Below are 12606 nucleotides of genomic sequence, written 5' to 3' on the forward strand. Positions count from 1 at the left end.
CGATTCCATTTCCGATTTTCAATTCCGATTTTCCCTGAATATATTTAACAGAAAAACGGATCAAAAAACGCAGCATGCAGTAAAGATTAAAAATCGGAATCGGATGTAAAAACAGATTAAAGCGGAATCGGAAATGTATGCAGTGTGCAAGAGGCCTTAAACCTGGTACACACATTCATTTTCGATTGGACAATCACAGGCCAATTTTACCCGAAACTATGCAAGGAGTGCAAGGACTTTTGGGAGCACCATAGGCTGTAATGTGAATAGCGGGCGCTCAGACAGTAATTTGGGTGCTGTCAAAAGCCGGAGCCCAAATTACTTTAAAGTGTAACGGTCGGGCATAAAATAAAAAATCAATTCTTTATTTTTGTCTGGTAAACAAGTAATAAGGATGCTAATCAAGCAATCCAAAAGTTAATATCTCTATTACTTTTCTTGTTGATAAATGATCATTCCCCAGTTTACCTGACTCTTATTTGGTACACACAAAATTTGGTACACAAAAAGGAAGTTGCAGGTCATGCTGGGTTGTCATTTTTTGCTTCATTAGTTAAAGGGACTCCGAGCAGTGCAGAAACTATGGAAAGATGCATATCATTTTAAAGCTTTCTTTCTCCTCTTTCCAATGATATATAAACCGCCGCCCTACACCTTTTAGTTTTCGCTATTTTCGCGATTGAAATTTCCATAGTTATATTGTATTCCACAGGGCGACACTTTCCCCAGTGTCAGCAGCTCCATTCAGCAAAATGAAGCTGCTGACTTTAGGAAAAAGTCGCCCTGTGTAATACAAGGTAACTATGGGAAGATGGATATCATTTTAAAGCTCACTTTCTCCTCTTTCTGGCGACACCTAAATCGTCGCCCTACGCCTTTTAGTTTTCTCTTTTTTTGCGATTGAAATCGCGGCCGCGGGAATTTCAATCGCGAAAATAGCGAAAACTAAAAGGCGTAGGGCGGCGGTTTATATAGCATTGGAAAGAGGAGAAAGAGAGCTTTAAAATGATATGCATCTTTCCATAGTTTCTGCACTGCTCGGAGTCCCTTTAAGTCTGAGGGTAAATAAAGAAGCAAAAAAAGACAACCCAGCATGCCCTGCAACTTCCTTTGTGCGGCAACGTACCAAATAATGTTGCAACGGGAAACACAATTGTAAGAAAACGCGGAAGAGCTGCCGCCATGAGCCAGCGGCAGGCGGCTCTTTCCGCGCACGGTGTTTCTACACACGGAGAGGCAGCCGCCTTCTCTCAGCATGAGGCGGCTGTCTCCATGCAAGGACCCATGGAGCGCGGAGAAACCGCCACGTTGGACGCGGCGGTTAGCGCGCATACCCCCGCTGCAGGGACACCGCAGAGCGGGGCTGCTGTGGCTGGGACTTGTAGTCCCTCTGGTGTTAGAGTGACGCGCGCGCACTCAAGCAGAAGATTTATGGCACCCAGGAAGGAGTCAGCTGACCAGGCTGGTCAGCTGACTCTAGCTCCACTCGTCATTGGTCCAGCACTTAGGGAGGTGCTGGGGGGGACACCTGGGTATATATACTACTACCTGGTCATTCCTTTGGTGTCTGGCGTTGCGATCACATACGTGGGAGCACCCAGATCCGTAGTCAGATCCGCAAGTGTGCCGGGACCAGCTGGAGCTGTAATCCTACACTTAGCTAGATTTGTTGATAGCTAAAGTACTAGTTTGACTGTGATTATCTGTTATGACCTATTTGCCTGCCTGACCATCCACCTGAAACTCTGATCTTGTACCTCGATATTTCTGATACTCTGTTGTCGAACCCCGCCTGTACTTAGACTCCGCCTCTGCCTTCTGATCTTGTACCTCGATATTTCTGATACTCTGTTGCCGAACCCTGCTTGTATTTTGACTCCGCCTCTGCCTCCTGATCTTGTACTTTATCTGTCCGTGTGTGTACGACCTGGCTTGTCCGACCTCGAGAACCGACCTCACTATTGGAGGCGATTCCCCGTCCTGTCAGTGGCACCTCCTCCTGAGTGTCACTTTCAGACAATCCTTCCTACAGTCAGTCTGACTCCTCCCGTCTTGGAGAGCTCAGGTCTGCAGAAGGAATCTGCGTAGTACTTCTGTCTGCGCTGAAGCTCGTCCTCAAAGTGTTACTGTTACACCAAAACACTACACTCTACTCAGGTGAACAGAGGTTAGCTAGTATATCGGATTATCGGTGATACTGCAGATCACTTATAATCTGGTATACGTCTGTATTCCCCGTGATACTGCAGATCACCGGTAATCAGACCTCTCTGTGCTTCACCGATCGTTACAGAACGCCAGACCAAAAAACAGATGGAATCACGCGCTGATCCTCTGACTGTGCTTGCCACTTCGGTGGACAGTATCCATCAAGCACTGGGCCAGCACAAAGCCTTAATCGATGCCCTATCAGGCTCTGTGCGAACCCTCCAGACGTCAGTTGATTCAGTGCGATCCCCTCCTAGTGATGACATACGTATGCCTGTACCTGATAAATTTTCCGGCCACAAGTCTGACTTCCGGAATTTCAAGAGTAGAGTTTTATCGTATTTCGAGTTGAGACCCCGATCCTCGGGGACTGAGACCCAACGGGTCACCTTTATTAAAACTTTGCTGACTGGTGACTCCCAGTCCTGGGCATACAACCTGCCCCCTACCGATACAGCTCTGACCTCGGTAGAGGAATTCTTTAAGGCCATGGCCGTAATTTACGACGACCCTGACCTTGCGGCGTCCTCTGAGCGGAAGCTCAAACTTTTGCGGCAAGGCAGAGGCTCGGTCGAGGATTATGCGGCAGAATTCCGTAGGTGGTCAGTCACCGCCAGATTCGACAACTTTGCCCTGATGGATTACTTCCTGTCTGGGTTGTCGGAGGAGGTCTCCGACCTAATGTTAACCGTACCCGAGCCCAAGACAGTAGATGAGGCCATATCATCAGCCATTCGAGTTGATCGTAGGCTACGCCATCAAAGGCTGACTAGGGGCAGTCACCGTGTCAGGGTGACATCTTACGCGGCACCGTCCGCTACACCCCTAGTAGCACCATCTCCGCCTGTCTCACCCTCTCCGGCCTTGCCTCCGCCCGAACCAATGCAGATTGGTCGATCGAAACTGACCCAGGTGGAGCGAAGGCGGAGAATGACGGAACAGCTGTGCCTGTACTGTGCAGCAGCAGGGCATAGGCTGCGAAATTGCCCTAACAGGGCGGGAAACGAGTTTGCCTAGGAGTAGTGGGGGGTGACACCCTGGGCACACAATTTTCACCCCTTAAAGAAAGAAAATTGCTTCTCCCTTGTACTGTTACATGGGATGATAAGTCTGTAGCCACTGAAGCTTTTATTGACTCCGGCTCAGCGGCTAATTTTATGAACTTCGAGTTTGCTCAGGAGTTGGGTCTACCACTCCCTCCCGTGAGACCTCCCATTCAGGTCACGGCAGTGGACGATTCCCCTCTGCAACGGAATCATGCCCTGTCACAGACTCCGCTGGTGAAGCTCACTGTAGGGGTATTGCATGGGGAACAGTTACAATTTTTTGTCTTACATATGTCAACCTCCACTATTATCCTAGGCATGCCGTGGTTACAAATCCATTCACCGCAAATAGATTGGGCCACGGGTCAGTTAACCACCTGGTCACCTCATTGTTTTCAACAGTGTTTGGGGAAGTTAACATTGGGGCAAACCAGAGTTCAGGTGGGAGGTGTACCAGACCAGTGTTCCTTTAAGATGCTTGATGATTGGTGCAGCGATCCATGGACACGTAATTTAGTCTTTGGACTCTAAAAGGACTTTATAACATTGAATGTTTTTATATGCGAATTATTGTTTATATTGTACAAGTGAGCGCACAAAACATAGATTAAGGTATACGGTGTACCAGACCAGTATTCTGAATATTCTGATGTATTCTGCCCCAAAGCAGCCGATAAATTGCCTCCACATCGTCCTTTCGACTGCCCCATTGATCTCCGTTCTGGTTGTGTACCCCCCCGGGGTCATTTGTACAATTTGTCGGGCCCGAAAAATTGGCTATGCAGGAGTACATCAGGGAAAATCTGGCCAAGGGTTTCATTCGCCCGTCCCGGTCACCTGCTGGGGCAGGCTTCTTTTTTGTAAAAAAGAAAGACGGAGGCCTGCGGCCCTGCATTGATTACCGCGGTCTTAACAAGATTACAGTAAAGAATCGCTATCCGCTACCCTTGATAGACGATTTGTTCACACAGATCACTGACGCCAAGATCTTTTCTAAGCTGGATTTGCGGGGCGCGTACAACCTGGTACGCATAAGAAAGGGCGATGAGTGGAAAACGGCCTTTAATGCACCGGACGGGCATTACGAGTACCTGGTAATGCCCTTCGGGCTATGTAATGCCCCGGCCGTTTTCCAGGAACTCATCAACGAGGTCTTCAGAGAGGTGTTGGGGAAATTTGTTCTAGTCTACCTAGACGATATCCTTATCTTCTCCAACAACCTCTCTGAACATAGGACCCATGTGAGATTCGTTTTGAACAGACTAAGGCAGAACCTTCTCTACGCCAAGCTAGAAAAGTGTATTTTTAAGGTAACGTCTGTCGCTTTCCTGGGGTACATAATTTCCACCACGGGCCTGTCTATGGATCCTGCCAAGGTTTCCGCTGTTCTGGAGTGGCCTCAGCCGGTTGGGTTGAAGTCCCTTCAGCGGTTTCTTGGCTTCGCCAACTATTATAGGAGGTTCATAAAGGGGTACTCTACGGTCATTTCTCCCCTTACCAGTCTCACCAAGAAAGGGGCAGATACCACTCACTGGTCTCCTGAGGCGTTACAGGCTTTTGCCACCCTGAAGGGCCTATTTTGTTCTGCACCCATCCTCAGACATGTGGATACGTCTTTTCCGTTTATTGTTGAGGTGGATGCTTCGGAGGTCGGGGTGGGGGCTGTGCTGTCTCAGCGATCTGGCTTGCAGGGTAGAATGCACCCGTGTGCTTACTTCTCCCGTAGGTTCTCCCCTGCGGAGAGGAACTACGATATTGGCAACAGAGAGCTCCTAGCCATTAAATTAGCTTTCGAGGAATGGCGACATTGGTTAGAGGGAGCTGAGCATACGGTCACGGTCTACACTGACCACAAAAACTTAGAGTACATCGAGGGGGCTAAGAGGTTGAGTCCTCGTCAAGCTCGATGGTCGGTTTTTTTCTCTAGGTTCTCTTTCATTATTACGTACACCCCGGGTAGCAAGAATGTCAAGGCGGATGCTTTATCCAGGTGCTTCGAGTCAGAGACAGCACAGCCCTCCGTTCCAGAGACTATTATTCCCCAGAGGTTGGTACTGGCCGCAACCGAGACTTGGGAGGATTGGAAGGAGACTTTAATTCCTTTTCAACAGGACATCCCGGAAGGGAAGCCCGCAGGGGTTTTGTTTGTCCCGTTACCATTCCGTCTCCAGGTCTTGGAGATGGTCCACTCTCATAAGAATGCGGGACATCCTGGGGCGTCTAGAACGCAGGATCTCGTGGCCAGGTGTGCGTGGTGGCCCTCGCTAGCAGCTGACTGCAAAGAGTTTGTCAGGGAATGTGTGGTGTGCGCAAAAAGCAAGCCCTCCCGCCTGGCATCTGTAGGTACACTGCAGCCTTTGCCCACCCCGAGTAAACCATGGACCCACTTGTCCATGGATTTTGTGGGTGAGCTTCCTAGGTCTGAAGGCATGTCGGTCATCTGGGTAGTAGTCGACCGTTTCAGTAAAATGGCCCATTTCGTGCCCCTAAAGGGACTCCCCTCGGCCCAGGAACTGGATGATTTATTTATCACCCATGTCTTCCAACTGCATGGCATTCCTGAAGACATAGTATCCGATCGGGGAGTCCAGTTTGTTTCAAAATTTTGATAGGGCATTCTGTCACCAAATGGGCATGAAACTGTCATTTTCCTCGGGCTACCACCCAGCAATTTTTGAGATGTTACGTTGCCGAGGCGCAGAGTGATTGGGTTAAATTTTTACCTTATGCAGAATTTGCCCACAACAACTTAAAGAGTTCTTCCTCAGGGTTCTGTCCATTTCAGATAGTAACCGGTAAACTACCTAAATTCTCTTCGTTGCCAATTGCGTCCACTCCATTTCCAGCCTTGGAGGGTTGGCAAAGGTCATTTAAGGACATGTGGTGGACCATTAAGAATAATCTGGTAAAAGCATTTCAGAGTCAGAAAGGTCAGGCTGACAAAAGACGCTCGTTAGAGTGGAGGTTTCAACCAGGAGATTTGGTTTGGGTGTCAACCCGCCACTTGACCTTGAGACAGCTTTCAGCCAAGTTAGGGCCCAGATTCGTGGGTCCATTCCGGGTAGCAAGAAAAATCAACAATGTCACATATGTCATTGATCTTCCTGCTAGCATGCGTGGTGTGAGGTCCTTCCATGTATCCCTACTTAAACCTGCAGTTCATGTGGGTCTCACTCCCCCTCCTCCTGTAATAATTGATGATCAACCAGAATATGAAGTCGAGAAGATTTTAGATTCTCGGGTGGTACAAAATTCTACACAGTATCTGGTACATTGGAAAGGGTATGGCATTGAAGAGAGGCAATGGGTACCGGGGAACCGTATGCATGCGGATGAGTTAGTGAGGGAGTTTCATGCTTTACATCCAGAAAAGCCCGGAAGGAGCTGTCCGGAGTCCACTCCTCAGGGTGGGGGTACTGTAACAAACGCGGAAGAGCCGCCGCCATGAGCCAGCGGCAGGCGACTCTTTCCGCGCACGGTGTTTCCACACACGGAGAGGCAGCCGCCTCCTCTCAGCATGAGGCGGCTGTCTCCGTGCAAGGACCCATGGAGCGCGGAGAAACCGCCGTGTTGGACGCAGCGGTTAGCGCGCATACCCCCACTGCGGAGACACCGCAGAGCGGGGCTGCTGTGGCTGGGACTCGTAGTCCCTCTGGTGTTAGAGTGACGCGCGCGCGCACTCAAGCAGAAGATTTATGGCACCCAGGAAGGAGTCAGCTGACCAGGCTGGTCAGCTGACTCTAGCTCCACTCGTCATTGGTCCAGCACTTAGGGAGGTGCTGGGGGGGACACCTGGGTATATATACTACTACCTGGTCATTCCTTTGGTGTCTGGCGTTGCGATCACATACGTGGGAGCACCCAGATCCGTAGTCAGATCCGCAAGTGTGCCGGGACCAGCTGGAGCTGTAATCCTACACTTAGCTAGATTTGTTGATAGCTAAAGTACTAGTTTGACTGTGATTATCTGTTATGACCTATTTGCCTGCCTGACCATCCACCTGAAACTCTGATCTTGTACCTCGATATTTCTGATACTCTGTTGTCGAACCCCGCCTGTACTTAGACTCCGCCTCTGCCTTCTGATCTTGTACCTCGATATTTCTGATACTCTGTTGCCGAACCCTGCTTGTATTTTGACTCCGCCTCTGCCTCCTGATCTTGTACTTTATCTGTCCGTGTGTGTACGACCTGGCTTGTCCGACCTCGAGAACCGACCTCACTATTGGAGGCGATTCCCCGTCCTGTCAGTGGCACCTCCTCCTGAGTGTCACTTTCAGACAATCCTTCCTACTGTCAGTCTGACTCCTCCCGTCTTGGAGAGCTCAGGTCTGCAGAAGGAATCTGCGTAGTACTTCTGTCTGCGCTGAGGCTCGTCCTCAAAGTGTTACTGTTACACCAAAACACTACACTCTACTCAGGTGAACAGAGGTTAGCTAGTATATCGGATTATCGGTGATACTGCAGATCACTTATAATCTGGTATACGTCTGTATTCCCCGTGATACTGCAGATCACCGGTAATCAGACCTCTCTGTGCTTCACCGATCGTTACAACAATCCTTTCATTTTAAATGACAGTCACTGTCATTTCCTGTTGGCTGGAACACAACTTGTGCTGCGTTCTAACCAGACAGGAAAATGGGGACATTATGTGTCCAAAAAGAATATTACAATTAAAAAATGAGATATACATTTCCTATCCCTATAACAAGCCCATTAATTAATTATGCTCCCTCCCTGCCCCCACATAACAAAATTGTAAAAAAAAATGAAAGTGACGGAATTTAAAAGAAAATACAATAAATGGTTACGTTATGGGCTTAGCTTTTAAAATATGTATTCTATGAAGGTGTATTATTGTAATCTTTTGCAAATAAGGGCTTACATTATTGTTAAAGTACCCAAAATCACATCATGGAAAAAATACACCTTTATTTCCAAATAGAATATTGTCGCCATTCCATACATTGTACTAGGGACATCATTTAAATGGCGTAATAACTGGGACAAATGGGCAAATAAAAAGAGTGGGTTTTAATTACAGTAGCATGTTTTATTTTAAAACTCTGTTAGCTGAAAACTAACAAATAATATTTTTTTTCCTTCTTATTCACTTTAAAATGCATGTAAAATAAAATAATTCTTAGCAAAAAGGTCCGCCCAAAGAAAGCCTAATTTGTGGTGAAAAAAAAAACAATGTATAGATTATTTCAGTGTTATAAGTAGTGATAAAGTTATTGGCGAATGATTGGAGGCAGCGCTGAAATGTGAAAACTGCTTTGGAGTTTAAGGGGTAAAACCCTTAGAGGTGAAGTGGTTAAGGGCTTGTTCAAACTATGAGAGTTTTCAATTTTTTTAAAGCACTGGCCATTTTAGAAATCGCTCTAAAATCGCTTGTCCAATGATTTCCTATGAGAGTGTTCACATGTGAGTATTTTGATTTTATTGAAATCGCAAATGCGCTGCATGTACCATTTTCTGAATGTTTTTGCTCAATGGAAGGTATAGGGAAATCGCAAACCTCTTGAAAAAGCGCTTTTAATTGCGAATTCCCGAGCACTTTTAAGAATAAATACATTGGGGTTGATTCACTATAACAAATAGTGTGGGTTATCAGAGTTAACATGCCTTATCAGAGTAGGCTGCCTGTCAAGTTTCCTGTCAAGTGACAGGCAGCCTGTTGGGCAAATCAAAGTGTGGAGATAATGTCCTTTAAAGTGATTGGACCCGCAGGGGCTCAGGGCAGGACGAGTGGAGCTCTCGTCATTGCCAATTAGCAGGCATAAGTTCGAAACGCTCGCTATGCTACGCTGATCAGATGCGCTAACTCTGATAAGGCATGTTAAGTCTGATAAAGCACGTTAACTCTGAATCAACCCCATTGTATTTATTCATTTCCGGGTCAAAGAGATCACTTCCTGACTAACGTCAGGAAGTGAAAATCTTAATCGCTCAGCAAAAGTGCTTAGAAAAGTGCTTACAAAAGCACTTTGCTAAGCGTAAAGTGCAGGGAAAAGTTCTTTGAAAAGCACTCTATAAATTGCTCTGCGCATGTGATTGCGCTGGCAATTTATAATGTGAACAAGGCCTAAGGCCTCTTTTACACTTTATGAGGCGCTCTTGGTGTGAAACAGCCCATAGGGAATCATGGACATTACCTTGCACATCAGTTGTCCTTTCAGTTATTAAGTAACTGATGTAATGTAAAAGGAGCCTTAGGGCCCTTTTACACTATATCAGTTGCTGTCAGTTATAACTGAAAGGACAAATGATGTGCACGGTAATGATTCCAAATGGCTCAGTTCACATTATACACATTTTAACCACTTCAGGACCACAGGCTTTACCCCCCCCCCCCCCCCCCCTAAAGACCAGGCTATTTTTCACAAAAATGGCCACTGCAGCTTTAAGGCCAAGCTGCAGGGCCACACGACACATAACACAAGTGATCCCCCCCCTCTTTTCTCCCCACCAACAGAGCTCTCTGTTGGTGGGGTCTGATCGCCCCCAGGTTTGTTTGTTTTGTTTTTTATCAATATTTATAGTCTCTTTTTTTATTAAATTTTTTTTTTAATGATTGAAATTACCCTCCCTCCCCCCCCCCATCATAGCGATCGGCTGTGATAGGTTTCAGCCTATCAAAGCGGATGGCTTCTGAGTCCCCCTGGGGACAGCCGTGTCACACGGCTGTCCCCTGTACAGCGCTGCTGTAGATCGCAGCGCTAATCATGTTAATTAGACGGCAGTTTCGCCGTCTAACAGTCTTCCGAGCGGCGATCGCCGCTTGGAGACTGAAGGCGGAGCTCAGCTCCGCCCACCGAGCAGAAGGTGCGCGTGCAGCCTGCGCGTGATCTCCTGCAAAACAGAGCCCCAGGACGGTCCGCGGTCGGCAAGTAGTTAACTGAACGCTTTTTCAAAATGCGCTGCTATTCAAAGTGTTTCAGCATATAGGGCTTGATTCACTAAGACATATAGTGTGCCTTATCAGAGATAAGGGGCCTTATCAGAGTTAAGGGGCCTTAGCAGTGTAGCTATGAACATATGTGTAACAAACTTATCTGGTGTTGTCTCTGGAGGCTGCTCTGACAATGTTGAGCAGCTGCAAGAAGCTTCCTCTTCCTCTTTGTTCAGATGCATTCCCGGCTTCCCTGTAGATGTGAGTCAGCGTGTTGTTTCTGGCAGTCTCCCTAGGAGGACGCGCGCAGCTCAGAGCTGCCTTTATATGTTAAGGAGGCGTGTCTGAGATGTGTCAGCTGATTCCTGCAGTCTGCTGACACTTGCTGCAGGGATGTTGCTGATTGGTTCGATTTTCCTGCGGGCTTGGTCTGTGATCTATTCCTTCTATATAAGCCCAGGGCATTCAGTTACTCGCTGTCCGTTATAGCTATCAGTTCGTTGAGCGCTGGACCTTGCCTTGCTATTGTGACTAAATCAGCTAGTTTTCAGAGCTTTATATATATATGCAGACACTGCCAATATATATGTACTCTAGTTAGACCAGTCTTGTATATTGTATATTGTATATTCTCCTGATTGTTTTCCTGTGTATGACCCAGCGTGCCACTCACTTTGTTTAGTCTCATCCTTCCTGGACTGCAGACATCTGATACTCGGTTTAGACCTCGGCCTGTTTACGACTCTGATTTTGTCTGACTCCTGGTACCTCTGTTTCTGATACGTGTATGACCTTTGGCTATCCTCGACCTCTCGATTTCTGTGTGTCTGCTAGTGTCTAGTGCCCAGGCATTACAATATGCCTGCTAATCGGCAATGACGAGAGCTCCACTCGTGCTGCCCTGAGCCCATGCGGGTCCAGTCACTTTAAAGGACATTATCCCCGCACTTTGATTGGCCCAATAGGCTGCCTGTCACTTGACATGCACAAACAACCTCAAGAATCAGAATTCCCACTCTAAAGTCATAATTGATGAAATAAAAATTAATAACTGCTTCACTGTTCAGAATCAGCAACTCTTTATTGTATCAAATGTGCATGATCAAAAACAATGTTAAAAACAAGGCATGGTCTCAAGACATCCATAAGTCTGTATACGGACTACTAATAAATAGGCAAGGCTCTTTAGTTCCTATTATGAAGATTATTATACAACATAATAATAAAATATGCAGAATGTCTAGTAATAATAATAATAATGTCTGGATACTGTCAAAAGTCGCTGCTTTATTTCATCTTGCAAGTATACACTATGACATGTTGCATGTGAGACCAGTAGAAGGAGATGGGGTGCAAAGGGGAAGACAGGATAGGCACAACAGCCGTTTTGCATTCAACAACGCTTGCTCACATGCTAGGTCTGGTCATGGGGGCGGTCAATGCGAGTTAGTGGTAAAAAAACCCTCTGACTCCGCCCCTAGGACCTCCGTGGTGCTCTAGAGTTGGGCCAAACATAATGCAAAGTGGGGAAACCACATGAGGGCCAAATTTAATGGCTCCGAGGGCCAGATTCGCCTTGCGGGCCAGAGTTTGACATGTATGGTTAGGGGAAAAAGGAGTTCCTGGGCCTGGAAGTCCTGGTGGAGAGACCTGAAGCAAGGACCCAATGAAAGTAGATTGAGGTAGCGGTTGCCAGGGTGGGAGGGATCATTTGCTATACTCACGGCCCTGGATCGCAGTCTGGTTGAGTAAAAGAGGCTAAGAGATGGGAAGAGGGTCCCTATAGTCTTTGCAACTTTGATGACTCTCTGTAGCTAGTAATTGTCACTCACAGAGGCGCCCGCATACCAAACAATGATAGATGAGCATAGTATTGACTCGATAGAGGCAGAGTAGAAGCAGGTCAGAAGGGCTTTACCATGCTGATAGACATGAGGAAAAGGGGCACCCAGAAATATATAAAATAATGAAAAAACATTTAAAAGAAGCAAGTATTGACTTACCTCAATAATGTAGACAACTTTATTGAGCACAATTAGACAACGTGTTTCTTAAGAGTAAATCTCGCTATATCAGGCCAATACAGTGCCTGGCTCCTAGCTCATTTCACTGCAGCCACAGGCACTGTATTGACCCAATGAAGCAAGATTTACTCTTATGAAACGCATCATCTGATTGAGCTCAATAAATTATTTTGCCCACATCGGTTGTCTACATTGAGGCAAACATACACTTGCCTCCTTTTAACAGTTTTTAATTATACTATATATTTTTAAAGAATAAATCATGTGTATGGCAGCCCCCAACCCCTCTTGACTGATCGCCCAATGATCCGCCTTGGCTGCTCCATCTGGCTGAGCTATGGCTGAAAGCTTTGTTCTTCCCACTTAAAGCGGACCCAAACCAAATGTTTTTAAATTCAAAATATTTAGTTGCACCACTCTGACACATACA

Source organism: Hyperolius riggenbachi, chromosome 4 (assembly GCF_040937935.1).
Source record: "Hyperolius riggenbachi isolate aHypRig1 chromosome 4, aHypRig1.pri, whole genome shotgun sequence".
NCBI classification, from domain to species: domain Eukaryota; kingdom Metazoa; phylum Chordata; class Amphibia; order Anura; family Hyperoliidae; genus Hyperolius; species Hyperolius riggenbachi.